The sequence below is a fragment of the Macrotis lagotis genome, chromosome 5 (genome assembly GCF_037893015.1).
Source record: "Macrotis lagotis isolate mMagLag1 chromosome 5, bilby.v1.9.chrom.fasta, whole genome shotgun sequence".
NCBI classification, from domain to species: domain Eukaryota; kingdom Metazoa; phylum Chordata; class Mammalia; order Peramelemorphia; family Peramelidae; genus Macrotis; species Macrotis lagotis.
In genome coordinates, this window is record NC_133662.1 from 257,858,863 (window position 1) to 257,882,467 (window position 23,605).

Here is a 23,605-nt window from a genome sequence, read left to right on the forward strand (position 1 = left end):
TGTTTCAAAATATTCATAGCAGCCCCTTCTGTAGTGGCAAAGAATTGGAAATTAAGGGGAAGCCCATCCATTGGGGAATGGTTGAACAAGTTACGGTACCTGAGTACAAAGGAATATTATTATATAAGAAACCATGAATGGTCGGACTCTAAAGAAGCATGGGATGAATTACAGGATCGGATACTGAGCGAGAGGAGCAGAACCAAGAGAATACTGTATGTTACTCAACTACGATGGATGCAGCTCCTCTCAGTAGTTCAGAGAGCTAGGACAATACCATCCACACTCAGAGGGGGAAAAAACCAAAGTACAGAATCTGAATGATTTATGTTTACTTTTTAAAAATTTCTCTGATGTTTTTCCTTCCTATCTCATGGTTTTCTTTCTTTTCCCTTAGTCCTAATTCCTCCTACACAATATGACTAATTTGTAGACATGTTAAACATAAATGTACATGTAACTTTTATTAGACTGTTTGCTACTGAGGGGAGGGGAGTGGGAAGGGAGAGTGGAAGAAAATTGTGTAACTTAGAAATATGCAAGTGGATGAAGGTTGAAAAACTTTCCTAATATGGAATTGGAAAAATAAAATATCAATTAGAATGTGAAAAAATGAATAATTTCTATATAATTGGTTTCCTATGTGATCTTAGGAATTTTATACATTTAAAACTATTTCTGTGGAACTATGGTAGGAGAGAAAATATTAAATTATATACAAATAGAAATATAAAAAGTTACAACAATTCTTCAAAACTGAACAGGAGCTGAAGGCAGGAGCTGGGTGGCCAGAGCCAGAGGCCAGAACATGGTAGGAATGCTGCCTTCTCTCTGAGCTCTCCTGCACTATCTAGATCACCCACCTTTTCCTCCATCATTGATCTGGAACAAGGTCAGCTTTGCTGATCTGTCAAAAGGGTCTATGATGTAAACCGTGGGTGAAAAGACCTGGACAGCAGGGTCTCTAAGACCAAGGATGTCCACTCCTTGAATTTTGCCATCTTAACAAAAAGGATATTATGGACAACTTTGTAATCCTCAGGCAAAACTGAAGGGACCCTGTGTCCTGAGCATCTGTCTACTAAATGAGTAGCCCTATAAACAAAAGGCCATGGAATGCAATGAATCCAACCCGAGTTTCCCTAGTTTTCTGTCTGGGGAGGTAGAGGATGCTGGGGGAGAGAGAAGCCTGCCCCAGGGACTCTGCACTCCCAAAGGAGACAAGGTGGGCCTGATACATTCACACAAAACCAACTAACATAGGCACAGACAGAAATGCTTTAGGAAGAAGAGTGGAGAGGCCGCAGCATACCTTCCTGGGGAAGGAGCCTTCAGCTGAAGGTACCAAGTGGCTAACAAAGGGTCATCCAGTGTTCTCTGAAGACGCCCCCCCCCCCGAAGAGAAGCCAAGAAGGCAGAGAGAAATGGGGAAGCTCCCTGCGTTTTTTTTCTAGTTTCCCTCTGAGATAACTTTAAACGAAGCCTCTAAACAGACTCTGGAGCCACAGAGTCCACAAAAAGACAAAGTAGAACAACCTTTCAGTTCAAATTACCTTGGAGGGACCTCAGAAAAGGTCTCATTTGGGCAAAAAGGAAGCGCAGTCCAGCATAGGGGGGCAACTCTAGGAAGTCAGTGGGAGGCTCTTAGTCGCAAATAATAAGTTATCCTTTGATTTTGAAGAGAACCACACCACCCAAATTAATGGTGGCATGACTTGCACATTATACTTTTAGCTATAATGAGGGGTATGTTGTGCAGAGACATTCTTCTCACTTGCCTCTTCCAGAACCATTGTTAATGGTCTGGATGCTGCTCTGGGTCTTTGAATTGGCTTTTTCTTCCTCCCATATCAGTGAGGCACCTCAGCCACCATCAAAGGCGGGCAAGCACAAGCATGTGATAGATGGTGACAGAATGAGACAATCTGGTATCATTTATGGTTGAAATTACAACAGTATCTAATTATTTTCAATCCTCCGACTAAAGTCCTTGATAAATGAAAACATTCTTGGTGAATGCTTCTGCTGTGTCCAACCTGCACCTATCCAAGAATTTCATCTCTACTGGCACAAGTCAAATGCCCCCCCTCCCCCACCGGCCATCCCTCCGAATCACAGCCCCAGTTCTGAAAACCAACAAAATAGAGGGGGGCCTATTCCATTATTCTTAGCTGGGGTATCCCGACTCAGGCTGCTTTGAATACTAATTTTTTTCAAAGTAAACATTTTGGCCCCGTGCGACATTTAGCTCAAGGCATCGAGGGAGCACCAAGAGGCTGAGGCTGGGACAGGCAGAGGCGAGGTGGAACGCCAGCTTGATCTCAAGATCTAACTACGAGCTTAACCACAACTTTAACATCGACTACTGGAGCTGCAATTATTGCTGCTGGAACCAGACTAGCCCACCAATGGATCCGCATTAAAGGATTTAAAGAGAACTTATTCCAATTTCATTTGTCATCACTTCTTTCCTAGGTCACAGATCAGCAACGGAAGGCATATACTGCAGGACACTGGCACCCCAGGCCGGACTGGCTCCAGACTGCTCTGACCCAGGAAGCAAGCCTTCAATGCCTGAAGCCCTAGTGCAGAAAACCAGCAACCAGTCCTCCCGCCCCAACACAAGAGGCTTGGGACTGAGCTCCAAGAGCAGAGTTCAACTTCAAAAATGAGCAAAAAAACAAAAAGAGCCCAAACCATAGAAAGCTACTCTAGCTCCAGGGAGGATCAAAATGCTATCCCAGAAGAGGAAAGCAGTGGCAAAGTGCCCACATGGGAAGCCTCACAGAGAATTATAAATTGGTCTCAAGTGTAAAAAAATCCCCTTGGAAGAGTTCCAAAAGGATTTTCAAAATCAAGTAAGAGGGGAGAAAAATTGGTGGTGGTGGGGGAGAATTTTTGAAAAGTGTCAATAGCTTGGAAAAGGAAGCACTGACTGAAAACTGACTGAAGAAACAACACCCTTAAAAGTAGAACTGACCAAATGGAAAAGGAGATACAAAAGCTAAATGAGAAAAATAATGGGGAAAGGGAAGGGGAGGGAGAAAAATGTAGAACTCAAAAACCTTACCAAAAAAAAATGACTGTTCAAAACTGTTTTTTACATGTAGTTGGAAAAATAAATATATAAATTTATTCTTTTAAAAAATCAGAATTGGGCAAGTGGAAACTAATGACTCTCTAAGACCTCAAGAATCCATCCAACAAAATCAAAAGATTGGAAAAATAGAAGAAAATTTAAAGTAATACTAATGTATTGCTGGTGGAGTGGTGAATTGATCCAACCTTTTTTTGAAAGCATTGGGAATTATGCTCAAAGGGCAATATAACTTTGATCTGGCAATACCACAACTAGGTAGTCTGTGTCTCAAAGAGATCATGAAAAAAAGGATAAAAAACCTACCTGTGCAAAAATATTCGGAGCAGCTCTTTTTGGAGTGATAAAGAATTGGAAATTGAGGGGGGACACCCATCAATTTGGGAATGGCTGAACAAATTGTGGTACATGTAGGTGATGGAACACTGTTGTTCTATAAGAAATCATGAAGGATAGGGATTCAGAATAGCCTGGAAAGACTGCCATAATTGATACAGAGTGAAGTGAGCAGAACCAGGAGGATGCTGTCCACACCAAGAGCAACATGGGGTGATGGTCAGCATGATGGACTGGATCATTTCAGCAACACAATAATCCATATCTAGAGAAGGAACTGTGAAGGATAAATGCAGACCAAAGCTAACTAGCTTCAGTTTTTAAAAAAATTTGTCTTATGCATTGTCATTTCCCCCATCAATGTTCTTTTCTTCAGTCTAGATTTGATTCTTCTCTCACAATATAATTAAAAATGGATCTATTGGGGCAGCTAGGTGGCGCAGTGGATAAAGCACTGGCCCTGGAGTCAGGAGTACCTGGGTTCAAATCCGGTCTCAGACACTTAATAATTACCTAGTTGTGTGGCCTTGGACAAGCCACTTAACCCCATTTGTTTTGCAAAAACCTAAAAAAAATGGATCTATGTTTAGGATAGTTAAACATGCAGAATCTATATTAGATTGCTTTCTATCAGGAGAAAGGGGAAGAAAAAATGGCCTTGCACAAGAAACGATCACTGAAAACCACTGCAGCATGTAGTCAGAAAAATAAATTATTTAAATTTTAAAAACAAAATGAAAAGAACCTCATAGGAAAAACAGATCCAAGAATTATTGGACTAACTGACTACCTGAGAGACATGATCAATAAAAAAGAGCCTGGACAATATCAGTAAATTATCAAGGAAAACTGCCCTAATATCCTAGAACAAGAGGATAAAATAATCCTTGAAAGAATCAACTGATCACCTCCTGAAAGAGATTCCAAAATAAAAACTCCCAGGAAATATTTAGCTAAATTCCAGAATTATCAGCTCAAGGAGAAAATACTGCAAGCAGTCAGAGGAAAACTAATCAAATATCAAGGAGCCACAGTCTGGAATAGGTAAGACTTAGCAATTTCAACATTAAAGGATCGACAAGTCTGGAATATGATCTTCAAAAGGTTGGGAGGGAGCAAACTTTCAAAAAATATAAAATGAAGAATGGGCAATCCTGGCTTCCTGAGGTAAATCTTTTCACTGTGGAAGAGTTCAAATTGTTAGGAAATTTTCCTTACATAAAGCCTGTGTTCCTCACTGAGCTGGGGTCAAGGAGAAACCAATATGGGAAGACCCTCTCAATTCCCACCCCTAGTCTTCTCTTTTCCAAATTAACCAAGAATGGAAGGGGGAGGGAGTCGAAGTTCTAGCCTTAGCTCAGCATCTAAGTCTTCAGTGGGGTAACTGGGGAGCCAGCAACTGTGGGCCAGACCAACCTCCCGAAAGCTAACCAGGGGCAAGCTACACAAAGCTAAGCACCCATAAGCCCAGAGACACAAACCAAGTAAGATTTTACAGGGCAGGAGGGGCAATAACAGACTTCCCATTGGATCACAAAGTGTATCACAAAACTTTAGAAGTACTAAAAACATACAGACGTCCACCCTGGGTCGCAAAAACAGCAATGACATAAGACAAAAATCTCAGGCCAGATATTTCACCCTTCCCTTTCTCCACTCCCAAACACTAACAATACATCTGAAGTTAAGAAGGCTGGGAGAGAGAGAGAGAACAACCACCATAAAAAGCTACTATGGTGACAGGGAAGCTCAGCAATCACAGAAGACAATGACCTGAAAGTATTTACAAGCAAATTGTTGTAGACAAATGTAAATTAGAAACAAGGCCAACAAGAATTCCTAGAAAAGTTAAAGAATTTTTTTTAAAGTAAAAGTATTATTTAAAAAATCAAGTAATAATGGTAAATTGGGAAAATAAATGAGAGCAATGCAAGAAAGCTACGAAAACAGCTTGGTAAGAGGTATGAAAATACAGAAGAAAACCTCTCCTTAAAATCAATGGCACTCAACTGGATATGTGAACCCACTGAAGATAAATTACTCCTTAAAAACCAGAACTGAAAAAAGAATACAACAACAACAACAACAACAAAAAAACCCAGAACTGGCCAAGTAGATGCTAATGACTTCACAAAACATCAAGAAAAATAAAACAAAGTGAAAAGACTGAAAAATCTATGATGGGTACAGATGCTCTCAGTAGTTCAGAGAGCTAGGACATCCCTTGGAGACCTGTTATGGACAATGCCATCCATATCCAAACAGAAAACAAAAACCCTGAATGAATACTACGTTCACTTTCTAAAAATTTCTCTTTATGTTTTTTCTTCCTATCCCATAGTTTCCCTTCTTTTCCCTTAGTCCTAATTCCTCATACACAAAATGAATAATATGTAAACACACTAAACACAAATTTACATGTACAATATTTACTAGGCTGCTTGTCACTGAGGGGAGGAGGGTGGGAAGGGAGGGTGGAAGAAAACTATACTGTAACAGCAAATGGCTGAAGGTTGAAAAATTTTCATAACACACAATTGGAAAAATAAATGTCAATTAAAAAAAGACTGGAAAAAATAGAAGAAAATGTGAAATATTTCATAAGAAATAGTTCTCGTCCTTCATTGTCAAAGAAGACCAAACAACATCATTTTGTTTGAGACAAATGACAGTGTTCTACTGTGGCTGATCAGACCAATATGAGCTTGGGGTGCTCTGCCACAAATTGGGCACAAATAGTCCAGACAGACACCTGGGTGGGTACGCTAAACTTATATGTCATGTTTGGAGCTGCTTCCATTCTGCCTTCCTCATAGAGAACAGGCCCCTCACTGATGAGGGCACACCATGCTGGGCAGTCCTGTGCCAATGTCTCCCATGCTGCACAATCGGTTCTAAAGTTTTTGACACACTTTCTATTAATATCGCCAGAGATATGTTCAGTCTAATAAAAAGATTCTGAAACATAATATAGTACAGCAGTTAGATGGTGCATTGGATAGAGTGCTAGTCCTGAAGTCAGGAAGACCTGGGTTCGAATCTAGTCTAGACACTTCCTAGCTGTGTGACCTTGGGCAAATCATCTGTAAATGGGGATAATAGCAGTGTCCACCTCCCAGAACAATTCTAAAGATCAAACGAAATATTACTCATTAAGTGTTCAGCATAGTACCTGGCTCATTGCAAGGAAATAGGGTTATGTGATTTGCCCAAGGCCACACAGCTAAGTAATTATTGTGTCTGAGGCAGGATTTGAACACAGGTCCACCTGACTCCAGGGCTGGTGCTGTATCCACTGCACCACCTAGCTGCCCTCTCATAAATATTTGTTGCTATTCTTTACTACATTGTGGTGGCTCCTGAAAAGGTGCCTGGCTTTCCATGGGGGACACAATTAGATGACATGAGAGTCTTTCTTGACCAGGTGGTTTGAGCAGTGAGTTCATCCTGCCCCTTGCTGTACTCTGGCAGGCACAGCACCACCTCACTCCACCATCCAGTGGCTTGTGCAGCTCTTCGTACAAAACACCCAGCGTCTCCGGATTCCGGACACGTTACTGGCTCCCGACTTCCTTGGTTTCTTTCAGGCTCCAGCTCCTGGTGGTCTTATACTCAGTCTCCTCAGTACTAACATCTACTTTCTCTTGATTATTCCCAGTTTATCCTGTAAGGATTGTGCTTTATATATGAAGTTATCTTCATGTTTTCTCCCACCAGGTGGGGGCTCCTGGAGAACAAGGACAGTCTTTCCTTTTCTTTCTTTCTTTTGGAGACCCAGGGGGGTCTGCAAGGCAGTGGGATTAAGTGAGTTGTCCAAGGTCACACAGCTAGGTAATTATTATATGTCTGAGGCCGGATTTGAACTCAGGTCCTCCTGCAGGGCTGATGCTCTATCCACTGTGCCACCTAGCTGCCCCACAGTCTTTCCCTTTCTCTATATTCCCAGGGCTTAGTACGGTGACTGACACATAAAAGTGGGGCTTAATAAATGCTCAACAATGGGCTGATATGTGTGACAGCTGATGGGCGCACCTCATTCTTCTGCAAGACTGTAATCTGTGTCTGTGTGTGTCTCTGGCATCTTGAATGTCCTACAAGCCCCCCATTCAGAAGATGGAAAAGTGTTAGGTCACTCAGTCCTTGAAAGACCACATCTCTGCATGGCTGGGAGAATCCTCCCTAAGCTCTTTTTGGCCTTTGGGTACCTGGCCCAAGCTCTTGTCTTCTCCCACATTCTTGAGTGAGGCTGTTCCCCCTTGTAGACTTCAGGGTGAAAGGGGTCAGTCAGTCACTAATGGATACAAAGGACTCGAGATGCACTTACCTGTCTGTGGACAGTTCTCTCTTTAGAGGATTGCTCTGTTGTAAAGTGGTTTTTACATACTCTCAATTTGTTGAAGGAGATGGGGAAGGGAGAGAAGGAAGCAGGAGAGGGGTCCAGACCCATGGCTCAAGGTCACATGGGGTCCAGGAACCAAGAAGTGACTACAAGGATTTGCAGCAAGACTCTTCTGCTTTCCCCGAGAGGATTTTTTGGATTTCTTTTTAATTTTGGTGGGGACATGGAAGGCTGAGAAATACTGATCTGAGAGGTGAGAGCAGAGAGAGAGAACAGTAAAGTTAACAGGCACTTTTTGGAATGTGGATTTCTTTCAGGATTCTTTGAGTAAAGTCAAATTTGTATAATGTAAATTTACCTAAAGCAAGAACTGTCTGCACTGTCTATCCAGTCTTTTGTACAAGAAAACCATGATGGGCAACTTCCTGATGGGAAGTAACAGTAAATCTGGGGGGAGGGGGTCTCTTCATTCTTAAAGCAAGGATAACATCTTCTAGATGGAGGAAGGGACCATCAAACACTTCTTAGTTATGTGCCCACCTTAGAGGGTGATGGTAGGGCATCAAAGGGATTTGAAAAGCAATGCAGAGCGTCTGGGCACAAAGGAGATGTCCACCTGCTTGTCACCTTCCCCAAACCACTTCACATGATGAGAAGGGGCCAGGATGGGAAGGCACCTGGGGGTCAAACAGAGGAGATTCCATGGGATCCTAAGGGGAGGACAGCATGGACACGGCAGAATCTAATGGAAGAGGAAATGAACTGAAGAGAAGCTTGAGACCCCTGGGGGAGGAAAGGGCCCTGGACCTGTCTATGGAAAGAGAACAGACAAAACCAAGAGGCACAAGTGGCTCAGGGCTGGGCAAGATGATCAAGTCATTTTGCTGCTGTTGCCTAAGGCTCCCTTAGGCCCAAAGATAGTTACTGTAAACAATCACTGGCAAGTCCTTAGAAACTGGAGGCATGATCGGTAACAGAAGCGAACTGCCAAGGCTCAGAATTCTATAGAGGCTGTTTTATTTGGGGGGGGGGGGGACTCATTTAGGGGAAATTCTTTGCTTTTTAAAGACTCCTAATATTGGTCAAGCAACATTAACTGTCTAGAATGAAGTATATAAAATCACTTATGAGGGGTGGCTAGGTGGTGCAATGGATAGAGCACCGGCCCTGGAGTCAGGAGGACCCGAGTTCAAATCCAGCCTCAGACACTTAATAATGACCTAGCTGTGTGGCCTTGGGCAAGCCACTTAATCACACTGCCTTGCAAACAAACAAACAAAAAAATCACTTGTATTAGATTTGAAAAAAAAAGTTACACTAGGCAAAACATGATGATTAAAAAGCAACTGGGAAAAATTCTGGCCCCGAGCAGCATATTCCCCAAGTCATTGCTGCCACCAAAGTGGGAAATAACTCCTGGAGACACAGGGAGCCCTGTCCGGCCCTTCTTAGAACAGCCTGCAGTCAAGTCTTCTCTGGCCATTCTGTGATCTGGTCTCAACTCCAGTCACTGGAACCACATCGGTGGCACCTGCCAAAGACATCAGCCCTTCTTCATCATCAACGTGCCATTAGAAGTAGCCATATAAAAAAATGGTTTTCCAACCTGGGTCAGTAGTTTTTACACTTGATGGATCTACCTCAACAATAGCCTCTCAGCTTAGATTTTCAATATAATGAGTTCTTTCTCTGCTTCCTCTCACCTGTTCCACTTCCTGCAGGCCCCCCAGCCTCTTCTCACCTAACAACCAGGTTCCTCCTGGGCTGACTTTGCTGTCTCTAAGGTTCCACCATCGCTGACCCACCGGATCAGATCCAAAGGCCTTTGCTTGGTCCACCTCTCCCTCCTTCAACATTCTTCTCCCTTCCTTTCAGGGCCACTCAGGATCCTCTCCACTTTCCTCCCCCCCACAACGATTCTATTCTGGATCTCATGCACCAGATAATTTTCCAGACCCAGGCCTCTTGGAACGGGGGTCCTTCCAGGTCTCGAGCTTGGGCTGTTCTCTCTCCATCATCTCTCCTCTGCTCCCAGCTGGAAGTTATCATTTCCATAGAGGATTCCCTAAACTATCTATTAAGCCAAAGTCTTTCTCCTGAATCTCAGCCTCTTGGACACTCTTCCTGAATGTCTGAAGGCATTTCAAATTCAGGGTTCACCTCTCCCTTTCAATGTGCCTCTCTACTCCAGAAAATCCCTTATTTCTATTAAGAGCACACCACTCAAGCACATAGCCTTTGTATTATCCATGTCTCTTCCCTTTCCTCACTGACCCCCCCCATGCCAAAAATCCAATCAGTTGTCCACACCATTCATCCTTTTCTCCATCCCCATGGTCACAACCCTGGTCCAGATCCTCATAACCTAGACACCTGCCCCTCACTCCTAACTGGCCTCCAGATCTGGAGCCTCTCCTCTCCACAGAGCTGCCAACATAATCCTCCTAAAGTCCACTCAGAAATCTTCACTGTTCCTCTTTGGCTGTGGACTAAAATAGCTCCAGGGCCTCCATTACTTGGATCTTACCTAGCTTTCTGGGTTTATTTATTTTTTTGCAAGGCAAATGGGGTTAAGTGGCTTGCCCAAGGCCACACAGCCAGGTCATTATTAAGTGTCTGAGACAGGATTTGAACCCAGGTACTCCTGACTCCAAGGCCAGTGCTTTATCCACTACGCCACCTAGCTGCCCATGGGTTTATTTTTTATTATTCCCCTTTCAGCTTATTCCAGACAAACAAGAGTTCCTCAAACTCAGCATTGTTTATCTCTTACCCATGAGCATTCAAGGCAGAGACAAGTGAATGGTCCAGGGTCGCTCACAGCTTCTTCCCTTGCCTGGCTCCTCTCAGATTGTTCTTGTACTGCTTGGTACTTGGTAGAGTGGACACAGGCTGCTGACCCCCAGCAAGGCACTTCTGCTTTTCTAAGACAGTCTCTCCCTGAGGGTAGGGAAGGCCCCAACCTGCCGGCTCCATCTGGGAGTCACAAGGCCCATCCTTTCCCTTAATAGGATCCGTTCCTGGAGAGTGGGGCCTGCATAGTTAGCACGGTGCCTCCTACATCTCCACTGGACACTCATTTTTATCTGTGGCCACGGCCCTTGGAAGAGAAACAGTGAGAAGCCTAATCCCTCTTTCATGCAACAGTCCTTCAAACTCTAGTGGAAAGCTGTAGTATCTTCCCTTTTGTAGGTTAAAAATGCATCCAGTTTTTTCCTCATACAGCAAGCTCTCACCGATGCTCTTCTCAAACTGTGGCTCCCAGGACTGAACTCAAGGTTACAGCGCTGGCCCAGGTCTGGACACCCCACCTCTCAAAGCTGTGGGTGACCTATCCAAGTCTGGTGGTTGTACCCCACCAAGGAAATGACATACCCTTAAGTAACAAAGTACCCAGTGACCCATGTGGAACTTTCAGGCCATTTACAAGCCCTAGACTTTCTTAGAAAAAAATGTCTACATAGTCATGTCTCCCACTTGAGCTTGTGAAGCTGATTCTCTTGAATCCAATTCAAACACTACATTTATCACTTACTAAAAAGTTAGCTATCCCTTCGAGTTTTCTGGGATTTTCCAACGGGTTAAGTATTCCTGAGAAATCTCCCAGCCACTTAAATAAAGTGGGTTCCCAAGTCCCACCCTGAAATCCAGAGCTGCCTGGATGCTAGCCTTAGCTAGAGGGAGGGCCACCTACAGATTCTAAGGCGCTTCAGGAGGGAAAAGAACACCCTCAACTTGGAAGAAACAGCTTGGGGCCTACTCCAAGTCACAAAACTCTCCGATGACTAAGTCTCATTTTATCTTTCCTTTTCAAGTCAACAATGTGAGAAAGGCAGAACATTTTTTTTGGTAGCAATTTTAACATTTAAAAAGTCTCTGGGAGATGTCTGGCAATTCCATCACAAGACAGGGAACTTCCAGCTCCTCAGCCTCCCTCCACTCAAACTAAAGTAGACTGAGAGACAAACAGCAAAACCCAATGTGAATAATAATAATAATTTAAAAAAATTTAGAAGAATTTGTTACCAGCTCCCTCAAATGCACATTATGTACAGGGGTCATGGACTGAGAGCCAGGGATAATGGAGAGACAAGCTCAATATGCCTATGAGGAACAGCACCATCTACACGGCCGGCCACACTTTTTCACCTCTGACTTACCTGTTAACCCTTTTCAAACCAGCTCCCAAGGCCACCACTGAATGGAAGCTGCTCTCTCCAAGGTCAGCAGTGATCTCTCATTTACAAGCCCAGTGACCTCCCAACCCTACGCTTTCTGGAGCTCTGGGCCAGGTCTGAACGGTCAGTGACTAGCTCCTTTTCATCTTTCCTCCCAGGCTTTGTGTGACACTTCTGCATTTCCTGAAAGGCTCTTCCTCCACAGCCTAGCCTCTGGATGGGAGCTGGGCGACGTGCGTCTCCGTATCCCTGTATAGAGACACACGCCTGCTTTCTCTACCTCTATCACACTCTATCCTCGAGTGTGCTTTTGTACACGCTGTTGACCACAGGGCTCTGCCTGGGCCCTTTCTCAGGAGTTCTCCCACGGGTTCACCCTTGTCTTGGGTAAACGATGCCCAGATTGCCGCACCCAGCCCTCATGTCTTTACGCAAGGCCTGCTGGCCGTGACACAGGAGTGCGATGCGTACAACACAGAACGCTTTGCTCCCTGCAGGCACCACTCTCCCAGCCACCCACATCTGCCCCCTTGGAGGCATCCTTTACTCTTCCCTCCTTCCAGGCCCCAATCCAGTCAGCGGGCGACCCCCGACAGCTCTCCCCTTGTCTCTACTCCCACCTCTCATACCAACAACAGTTCAGGCTCAAGCTGCAAATCGACAGTCCCACAAACCCGGGGTGCCCATAGTCCCTGCCCTCCACAACCCGGCTGCACACTCCGCTCTCCAGACACGATGGGGGTGCTACTGTTCCTTGCACGTCTCTCCCCTCGGTGCCCCGGCCTAGGGGGCTTGCACACCTAGACTGCGCTCCTTGCTCACCTCTCAGAAACGCTCATTTCCTTCCACGTTGAGCTCAGGAGGCCTTTCTCCCCTAAAGAATCACTTTGTCTCTTATTTTGCACTCACATGGGTATGTTATTTCTCCCTGATTGAGTGTCAGCTCCTTGCAGGCAGCCGCTGCTCCGTTTCTGTGCCCAACACAAAGGGGATGCCCAGTAACTGCAGGTGCAGAGCAGGAAGGGACCTCAAGTTTGCACGGCGGAGAAACCCTGACAAGCCCCGGTCACACAAGTGTCCCAGAGTCAGCCCCTTCTCCCCAAGGGTTGTTCTTAATACCTCCTCACACCCCTCATTTTTATACTCCTCTGTCACTGTCCATGTGGAAGCAGAGAAGCCTGCAAATGCTCATGAACATTTTTAAAATTTTGGCTTTCCAGGTTGCTAAGGCCAAAGAATTCATCACCTACTGACCAGGACGGTATCAGCACAAATCTCCCTACTGGGAGGCTGGCCATTCCCAAGGTCGAGCTCACCCTCAAAGCCGCTAAGGCATGGCAGGGCTTGCCTGGGTCCCGCCTGGCCAGCATAAGGGATGAGTGCTACTGGCAGGAACAATACTGGAGGCAGGGATCAGTCACCACATGAGAATGTGAGAATATATTTGTAAAATGCTTAACACGGGTCCTAGCATGTAGCAAGTGTTTAATACATGATTGTTTCCTTCCTAATAGATGCATATACACAAATAGGTATAAGACCAAAAATATTTACCAAAGTCGTCCAAAGAAATGAATGAATAAGCACAGCAAAGAGAGCAAAATGATCACTAAATGTAGACAACATAGATGGTTTAGTGAACCCTACAAAAAAATTGAGATGACATCTTTGACTACATGTAAGGGTACAAAATAAACCCACAAAAATCATCAGCATTTCTGATTCTTACTAACAAACTACAGAAAGAAAAAAAATAGAGCACTGGCCCCTGGAGTAGGGAGGACCTGAGTTCAAATCCAGCCTCAGACACTTAATAATTACCTTGCTGTATGATCTTGGGCAAGCCACTTAACCCTATTTGCCTTGCAAAAACCTAAAAAAGAAAAAAGAAAAAAAAAGAAAGAAAAAATAGGCAGAAAGATTCCATTTGGACACGTAACCATATGTATTAAATATCCAGGATTTAACTTTAAGACACAGAAGTACAACTAAAAAAGTTTCAACAAAAATAAAAGACAACTTCCATAATTAAAGAGACATCCAATTTTTATGGCTCTGCTCATCTGTAAAGAATGTACATTACATATCATCTTCATATTTAGATTCTGAAATGTTAAATATTAGAAAAGAGGTAACAGAATAATAGTGTTATGGTCAATGATTATTTATTTCAAAATTTAGATTTAGAAAATTTTCAAATAGATCTCCATATAATATAATCAGCTTTTCCCAATCCTGAGGAAACCTTCCTGTACCATCTCATAGAGCAGAGCCACAAAATATAAAACATAAAGTCACAATAAAAATTAAAGATTTAATGTTAGGTCAATCAAATTGCCAAAGATGAACTTTGTATAACATTTGACAAAATAATAAAACTCACCCGGAGGAATAAAAAAATAGGAAGAAACAGGGTTTAATGCTTTGAAATTTTATACCCTATTAAGCAACAGTTAGCAAAACTATACTGGATAAAAACAGAGAGCATCAGCAGATGACTTGGAAATAGAAATCTACAGAATGTTCAAAAGATTTGACATTGCCAACTACTAGAGAAGGACCTGATCCACAAGAATTGCTGAGGCCAGCCCTCCTCCACTCCCTAAAAAAGAGAGGCTAAAATAATCCACTTATACGTGATCTAAATGTAAAACGTTACATGACAGGAAAAAAGTAAAGAATGGAAGCTTACGTGGTTTACAAATGTAGACAGAAAAAAATTCATAACCACACAGGGGGGTAGAGACAATCTTACTCATCTAAGTAAAGCTTTCGCAGTAACAAAAATAACGCTACCGAAACATCTCTAATCAAAATGTGATACCAAGCATTTACATGAAATGTACACAGATGACACAAACTATTTTTCAAATAAACTAAAAAACATCCAGAATCACTAACCAGTAAAAGAAATTCCCAGTTAGAAAACCACCCTGGAAACATATTACTGGATAAATTGTGGGAGATGCTAGTCACACTGTCTGGGGAAAAACTGGAATCATGGAAGGAAAGCAATTGTTTATCTTGTTCCAGAAAGTCTATCACTACAATAGTCCCAGGAAATTACTGGAAAAAAGGAGGGGACCTGCTCCTTACACCTCATCTTATTTTGAATCTTGGAAGTCCTAGGAGGATTTCTTTGATCTTATCACGTATCCTGGGAGGGTGCTAATGGGAGCCAGCGACTGGGGGTGCCCTCAGGAGAACCCACTGCAGAGAGGAGGCGATGAATAGGTCACGGTGGAGAAGTCCCCCCGGAGCAACTTAAGGAGAGGGGTCTGGGGTGTGGAATATCAGCCAGGCCTGAGCTGGGACTGTAGGCATCAAGCTAAGAATCGCGCTCGTGGGAGATGAGACTGCCAGGGAGCAGAGACCGAGAGGAAGGCCCAGGACAGCACCTTTGGGGGATAGGTGGACCTGGAAGAGGAGAGAAGGAATGGGGGCAGGAGAACCCAAGGGTCTGCAATATCTGGAACCTCTGGAAGCAGAGAGTGGACAAGAGACCTCAGGAAGGTGAAGTCAGATGGAGACCAAAGATGCAATGGATGGGGCTGGTGGGCAAGAAGCAAGCAATCTGGGGGCTCTGAGAAAGCGTGCAGGCAAGGGCATCCCTGCGAGAGACTGAGGCTGGGGTGAGTGGTGGCAAACGAAAGAGCGGATACATCCAACTTTTTCAAGAAGAAATCATTTACAGCTCTATGAGATGGTACAGGAAGGTTTCCTCAGGATTGGGAAAAGCTGATTATATTATATGGAGATCTATTTGAAAATTTTCTAAATCTAAATTTTGAAATAAATAATTGTTGACCATAACACTATTGTTCTGTTACCTCTTTTCTAATATTTAACATTTCAGAATCTAAATATGAAGATGATATGTAATGTACATTCTTTACAACATATATATTCTGTATTGGTTTCATATGATATATGAATGTATACAGATATTCACAAACATACATATACACACATATACATGTTAAAAACTCTCCAGTTAAATGAGCTTTCAGAGTCTTTAAATCTCCTCTAGGACAGTCACCCATGATTATTCAAAGTGAGCACCTAGAAAATAATTCATCGAATGATTAAAAAATGCAGAATTCTACAGAAACTTAACCAAGACATAACCACATCTAGGAAAACAAGCCTTGTTGGTGCTACAGGTTGGCTGTTACTAACAGTCTGGAGAGATCAAAGATTTGCAGAGATTTAGGGGGGCCGACGCAAGGCAGCCTGAACCCCAGGTGGAGGGAGGGGTTGCCTCCTAGTCCAGACATGGAGGTTTGTCCTTCATTCTACAAGAAGACCGTGTCATCAGGGAGGCGATGCCATGGCAAGCGTGTGAGGGGACAGGGGCCGTGCAGAGTCCCCAGTCTCCTTGGAGGCCTCAAGGTCCAGGGGCCACACGTGAATCAGAATGACCAGAGTCGGCCAGGATGGGAGGCAATCAGGGTCACACGGCTAGCAAGTACCAAGTGTCTGAAGTGGGATTTGAACTCAGGCCTTCCTGACTCTAGGGTGGGGGCCCAGCTGGGGAGGCCTGAGTTGGAGGCTCATCTCTGACCCAAGCCGGCTGGGGAGCTCTGGAGAAGCCGAACAAGCTAGACGGTGCCCAGACTGGCAGAAGAGGGAACTCTGTCACCAAGGTGTTCCCCCACCCCAGGCCCGGCCCGCCCTCCTCTGGGCTAGTGGAGCAGCTGCTGGGTGGATGAGCCACCCGTGGGCACAGGTGTGTGTGTATACAGGCGGTGTGTACTCTGTGCATGTGTGGTGTATGTATGCAGTGTATGGTGTGTGTACAGGCAGTGTGCACTCTGTGCATGTGCGGTGTATGTATGCAGTGTATGGTGTGTGTACAGGCAGTGTGCACTCTGTGCATGTATGGTGTGTGTACAGGCAGTGTGCACTCTGTGCATGTGTGGTGTGTATGCAGGTGGTGTGCAGTCTGTGCGTGTGTGGTGTATGTATGCAGTGTATGGTGTGTGTACAGGCGGTGTGCACTCTGTGCACGTGTGGTGTATGTATGCAGTGTATGCAGTGTATGTGTGGTGTGTATGTGGTGTGCAGTCTGTGCATGTGTGGTGGCAGTGTATGGTGTGTGTACAGGCGGTGTGCACTCTGTGCATATGTGATGTATGTATGCAGTGTATGGTATATGTACAGGCAGTGTGCACTCTGTGCATGTGTGGTGTGTATGCAGGTGGTGTGCAGTCTGTGCGTGTGTGGTGTATGTATGCAGTGTATGGTGTGTGTACAGGCGGTGTGCACTCTGTGCATGTGCGGTGTATGTATGCAGTGTATGGTGTGTGTACAGGCAGTGTGCACTCTGTGCATGTATGGTGTGTGTACAGGCAGTGTGCACTCTGTGCATGTGTGGTGTGTATGCAGGTGGTGTGCAGTCTGTGCGTGTGTGGTGTATGTATGCAGTGTATGGTGTGTGTACAGGCGGTGTGCACTCTGTGCACGTGTGGTGTATGTATGCAGTGTATGGTGTGTGTACAGGCGGTGTGCACTCTGTGCATATGTGATGTATGTATGCAGTGTATGGTATATGTACAGGCAGTGTGCACTCTGTGCATGTGTGGTGTGTATGCAGGTGGTGTGCAGTCTGTGCGTGTGTGGTGTATGTATGCAGTGTATGGTGTGTGTACAGGCGGTGTGCACTCTGTGCATGTGTGGTGTATGTATGCAGTGTATGGTGTGTATACAGGCAGTGTGCACTGTGCACGTGTGGTGTGTATGCAGGTGGTGTGCAGTCTGTGCGTGTGTGGTGTATGTAGGCAGTGTATGGTGTGTGTACAGGCGGTGTGCACTCTGTGCATGTGTGGTGGTGTGTAGTCTGTGCATGTGTGGTGTGTATACGCAGCGTGTGGTGTGTGTGCGGGCGGTGTGCAGTCTGTGCGTGTGTGGTGTATGTAGGCAGTGTATGGTGTGTGTACAGACGGTGTGCACTCTGTGCATGTGTGGTGTGTGTATGCAGTGTATGGTGTGTGTACAGGTGGTGTGCACTCTGTGCATATGTGGTGTATGTATGCAGTGTATGGTGTGTATACAGGCAGTGTGCACTCTGTGCATGTGTGGTGTGTATGCAGGTGGTGTGCAGTCTGTGCATGTGTGGTGTGTGTATGCAGTGTGTGGTGTGTGTACAGGCGGTGTGCACTCTGTGCATGTGTGGTGTGTGTATGCAGTGTATGGTGTGTGTACAGGTGGTGTGCACTCTGTGCATGTGTGGTGTGTATGCAGGTGGTGTGCAGTCTGTGCGTGTGTGGTGTGTGTATGCAGTGTATGGTGTGTGTACAGGCGGTGTGCACTCTGTGCATGTGTGGTGTGTGTACAGGTGGTGTGTGATGTGTGTGCATGGGAGGGGTCCGCACCAAACACACAGTCCCAGCAGAGGCCCCCCGGGAGGGGCGGGGCTGACCTCTGACCTCTGACCTCAGCATGGCCCGCCCGCGGGGTCCGGAGGGGGCGCCCCGCGGCGGGGGGGGCCCGGGGGGGCTTACCTCCCTGGGGGCGGGGGGGGGGGGGTGGTCCCGGCCCAGCTAGGCCTCGCTCCCAAACAACACAAATCCCGGGGCTCCCGCCCCCGGCCCCGCCCCCGGGGCGGGGCGCCGCCGCGCACGCGCACGCGCCCCCCGCGCGCCCGCCCCTCCGCCCGGACAATGGCTCCCGCGGGGGCGCGCCCGGGCGCGGCGGCAGGGGCGCGCGCACGCGCACGCGCGGAGCCCGCCGCAGAGCGCGCGTCCCGGCCCCGGCGCCCCCGCCCCCCGCCCCCCGGGCCCCGCCGCCCCCCGCTCGGGGCACTCACCCTCCACGAGCCCGGGGCCGGAAGGCCGCGGCCGGAGCCGGCAGAGGCAGCGCGGGGAGGCGGCCCGGGCCCGCCCCGCCACGAGGCCCCCGCTCGGCGCGGCGCCCGACGGGAAACGGGCTGCTCGGCCCGGCCCGGCCCGGCCCGCTTCGCACGTCACGCACGCGGAGGGGCGCGCGCTCGGCGGCGGCGTCGGAGGCGCCCCCGGGGGCGGGGCCGGGCGGAGGAGGCGCGAGCGGCGGCGGGGGCGGGGCCGGCCGGGGAGGCGGGGCCGCGCCTGCGTGCCGCTATTAAGCGCCGGCTGTATGCGCGCTCAGCCGGCCCGGACTGCGGGCCCGGGCCCAGGAGGGCTGGCGCGGCTCGGGGCCGGGCCCGGGGCCGCTCGGCTGCTCCCAAGGCTGCCATCCCTTCAGGGGGCTGACAAGGGGGCACCCCACTCCCATCGGCGCCTCTGCCCTCGGGCCAAACCAAAGTCTAACTTGGGAACTACAGAAACTGTGCTGCAGAGGAAAACTTCCCAACACCCCTGGCCTGGCCCATGAGCCCGGCGGGCCTGGGGGCGCACCCCCCTCAGGGTCCTCCTGCCCAAGCCCCTGCAAGCCAAGGCCCGGCCCGCTGTCTCCAGCCCTAAGCCCTTGCCCGTCCTCCTTGCCACACTCGGGTCTCCTTAGTTCTGTCGGTGACAAGGTCCCAGGACCCTCAGTACCGGCGGCCTCACCTGTGAGGTCCAAGGGCTCAGTGCCAGCGGCCTCACCTGTGACAAGGTCCCAGGGCTCAGTGCCAGCGGCCTCACCTGTGAGAAGGTCCCAGGACCCTCAGTGCCAGCGGCCTCGCCTGTGACAAGGTCCCAGGACCCTCAGTACCGGCGGCCTCACCTGTGAGAAGGTCCCAGGGCCCAGTACCAGCGGCCTCACCTGTGACAAGGTCCCAGGACCCTCAGTACCAGCGGCCTCACAGGTCCCAGGGCTCAGTGCCAGCGGCCTCACCTGTGACAAGGTCCCAGGGCCCTCAGTGCCAGCGGCCTCACCTGTGAGGTCCCAGGACCCTCAGTACCAGCGGCCTCACCTGTGACAAGGTCCCAGGACCCTCAGTACCAGCGGCCTCACCTGTGACAAGGTCCCAGGACCCTCAGTGCCAGCGGCCTCACCTGTGACAAGGTCCCAGGACCCAGTGCCAGCGGCCTCACCTGTGACAAGGTCCCAGGACCCAGTGCCAGCGGCCTCACCTGTGACAAGGTCCCAGGACCCTCAGTACCAGCGGCCTCACCTGTGAGAAGGTCCCAGGGCCCAGTACCAGCGGCCTCGCCTGTGACAAGGTCCCAGGACCCTCAGTACCGGCGGCCTCACCTGTGAGAAGGTCCCAGGGCCCAGTACCAGCGGCCTCACCTGTGACAAGGTCCCAGGACCCTCAGTACCAGCGGCCTCACAGGTCCCAGGGCTCAGTGCCAGCGGCCTCACCTGTGACAAGGTCCCAGGGCCCTCAGTGCCAGCGGCCTCACCTGTGAGGTCCCAGGACCCTCAGTACCAGCGGCCTCACCTGTGACAAGGTCCCAGGACCCTCAGTACCAGCGGCCTCACCTGTGAGAAGGTCCCAGGACCCTCAGTGCCAGCGGCCTCACCTGTGACAAGGTCCCAGGACCCAGTGCCAGCGGCCTCACCTGTGAGAAGGTCCCAGGACCCAGTACCAGCGGCCTCACCTGTGACAAGGTCCCAGGACCCTCAGTACCGGCGGCCTCACCTGTGAGAAGGTCCCAGGGCCCAGTACCAGCGGCCTCACCTGTGACAAGGTCCCAGGACCCTCAGTACCAGCGGCCTCACCTGTGAGAAGGTCCCAGGACCCTCAGTACCAGCGGCCTCGCCTGTGAGAAGGTCCCAGGGCCCAGTACCAGCGGCCTCACCTGTGACAAGGTCCCAGGGCTCAGTGCCAGCGGCCTCACCTGTGACAAGGTCCCAGGACCCTCAGTACCAGCGGCCTCACAGGTCCCAGGGCTCAGTGCCAGCGGCCTCACCTGTGAGAAGGTCCCAGGACCCTCAGTACCAGCGGCCTCACCTGTGACAAGGTCCCAGGGCCCAGTACCAGCGGCCTCGCCTGTGACAAGGTCCCAGGGCTCAGTACCAGCAGCCTCACCTGTGAGGTCCCAGGACCCTCAGTACCAGTGGCCTCACCTGTGACAAGGTCCCAGGGCTCAGTAAGAGCGGCCTCACCTGTGAGGTCCCAGGACCCTCAGTACCAGCGGCCTCACCTGTGAGGTCCAAGGGCTCAGTGCCAGCGGCCTCACCTGTGACAAGGTCCCAGGACCCTCAGTGCCAGCGGCCTCGCCTGTGAGAAGGTCCCAGGGCCCAGTACCAGCAGCCTCACCTGTGAGCCGCCTCCTCCTCCCCAAGGGCTCAGCAGCTTCAGATGCATCGGCTTAGGGAAAGACCTTCGGAGACCCAGTGCTGGAAGGAACCTCCCTGTCCTCAGGCCACAGCTTCAGCCCCTCAGCAGCTTTGAGACACAGTGAAGAATTGTAGGCGAGGGCCTCTGCATCTGGAGTTGACTACCTTTGTCCTGCACCATGTTGCCCCCCACCCACCCCACTTATGTCGTTGGAATATCAACTGCAAATAGAATGAAAATTCTGCAGATTAAGAGTCTATCAGAAGAAAAAAATAGATGATTGCGGTTAAAGACAGATGCATATAGAAAGGTGTTGGTTCCTGTGAAGTTGGAAAAGAAGGAATGGAAAAGTTGGAATTTGACCTCTAGCATCTCTAGCATCTCCAGGGGCCCTGAATGGCGGATCCAAAGATTCAGGTCCCTTGACTCACCAGTTTGGTGAAGCTAGCCCCAATGCTGTTCCTTTCCTTGTTGGCCAAGAAGACCTCTGGTCTTCAACTGGTTAAATAGACTTCTCCACCAACAAGAAAATGATGCATGCAATGACTCAGCAAGATCAGCTGGTTTGTATAGCAACGTTTCATAGGATTTAGTTAGAAGTGACTCCTTGGATTACAAATGAGGAAATGGAGGCCTAAGGTAGAAATAGTCACAAAGAAGTAACAGAAATGGAATTCAAACCTGGTCTTGACTCCAAATCCCATATTCTCTTATGCTACACTGGGTAAAAGAAAAGCATTTATTGTCATACAATACACCTGTAGAAGAGAGAAAGAAAAAGGAGATAGGCAAAAGAAAGAGAAAGGCAAGGATGGAAGGAAAAGGAAGTGAGGAAAGGGAAGGGAGGGAAAATAAGAAAAACACAAACCCTGCTCTCCATTTGGAGGTAACACAAAAAACAGTTCAGCTGAAAAATGGACAGAAGGTTGGATGGTGAAGTGTGGTGGGCCACCGAGGGAATGGCAAGCTAGATGGAAAGGCCTGGTCCACCATTTTCCTGAAAGGATCAGAGTCGGGATTCAAAATCTCATCCTTGTTTGGTTTGAGCTGCCAGGGGATGAGAAACAATGGAACTGCCTCTGCTCAAGGACAGTTGCACTGTCATTCTAATTTTTCTCAGTAAAGTCTTTGCTTTGCACAAATTTCTGCTGAATTTGAATTTATTTGTACTCAGACCAGACCATTTAGATCCACACATAATAGTCTGGACTCCTATCAGGCAGCATGCTTTAATTTTGGAGGGTGTCTGCCTCTGCCTCAGGTTAGCTGAACCCCAGTTGGCCCCTTGATCAGCTCCCTCTGCCTGGCTCCCTTTAGCCCTAAACTCAATGATTTAGGGTTGTTGACTCTTGCTGGCAAAAGGCCATTGCCTCTTGGATTTTATTTTATTTTGCAGCATGTCAAGTATATCAATTCTTCTAAGTCAGGAAGAACAGTAGAGAATTACCCAAAACCCCCATTAATGTTTAACAAATTGCTTTCCAAATATAACACTAGATAAGTTCTTTTGATACACAGTTAAGGCCAAACTTGGGATGGCTGAAGCCATAGTCTTTATTTCCTTCATACAGGTGCCCACTTCCTCTACAGCCAGCAGACTGAGCATGGGCCTAGTGATTTGTAAGCCTCTAATAAATGCTGGCTTCTTTCCTTTCTTCTTAACGGATAGGGTATGGTGGACAGGATTAGATTTGGAGTCAGAATGACCAGAGTTCAAATCTTGCCCCAGACACCTGCTAGCTGCATGACCCTGGACAAGTCATTCTGTTTCTTTCAACCTCTACTTCTTCATCTGGAAAAAGAGGATATATTTTAGCATCTACCTCACAGGGATATTATGAGAATCAAATGAGATAACACACAAAGCCCGAAAAGAATTCTAGCTATTGTTAATATTCTTGTTCTTCTGGGTCTTTAAGATAATTAGCCAACCTCCTGGGACACTCACTGCCTGGTTGGGCTGGTCCCCAAATGATCTCCTGGGAGACCACTAAGCTTGTGATCCACTCTTCCCATGGTCACCATCCCTTTCAGGCTTAGTTCATAGAGGCTCTAAGGAGGCAAGTCAGCTTCTCCAAAGCAACAAGTTCCCTCCAGTTTCCCGTTATACACATCAGGGACATTTAGGTGTCAGGGATTAGAAGGGCAGGTTATATGACTGTGGATGCAACCCATCATTTAACCCAGAACATCTAAAATATTTGAAGCTCCCAAGTTTAAAATATCCATTTTTCTTCCAGCAGAATATTTTCCAGATATAAACAAATGATGTAATCCCCCAAACCCTCTATCTCCCTAGGCCTTCTTATCTCTGCTCTGTCAAGTAACATGTAGGTTAGGGCAAGGGCAAAGGCTTATTTCACAGCCACAGGCTGCCAATGACAACGCTGAGGCACACCACCTTATATTAATGATACAGGATGTGACATCACTACCCTCCCCCCTCAAGGATCTAGGTGTTAGAGGCA

General features: G+C 47.8%; 1 protein-coding gene across 4 annotated transcripts in view; it reads right to left on the bottom strand.

Annotated features, from left to right (window-relative positions):
• Positions 1–18,855, bottom strand: part of YEATS2 (YEATS domain containing 2) — a 100,872-nt gene extending 82,017 nt beyond the window's left edge. For 2 of the 4 annotated variants that reach the window (XM_074189494.1, XM_074189495.1), the window contains exon 1: positions 18,759–18,855. The gene's annotated coding sequence lies outside the window, so the exon portion shown is untranslated. The remainder of the gene's footprint in view (positions 1–18,758) is intronic. The other 2 variants (XM_074189492.1, XM_074189493.1) reach the window with 2 other exon arrangements.
• Positions 18,856–23,605: the final 4,750 nt, after the last annotated feature.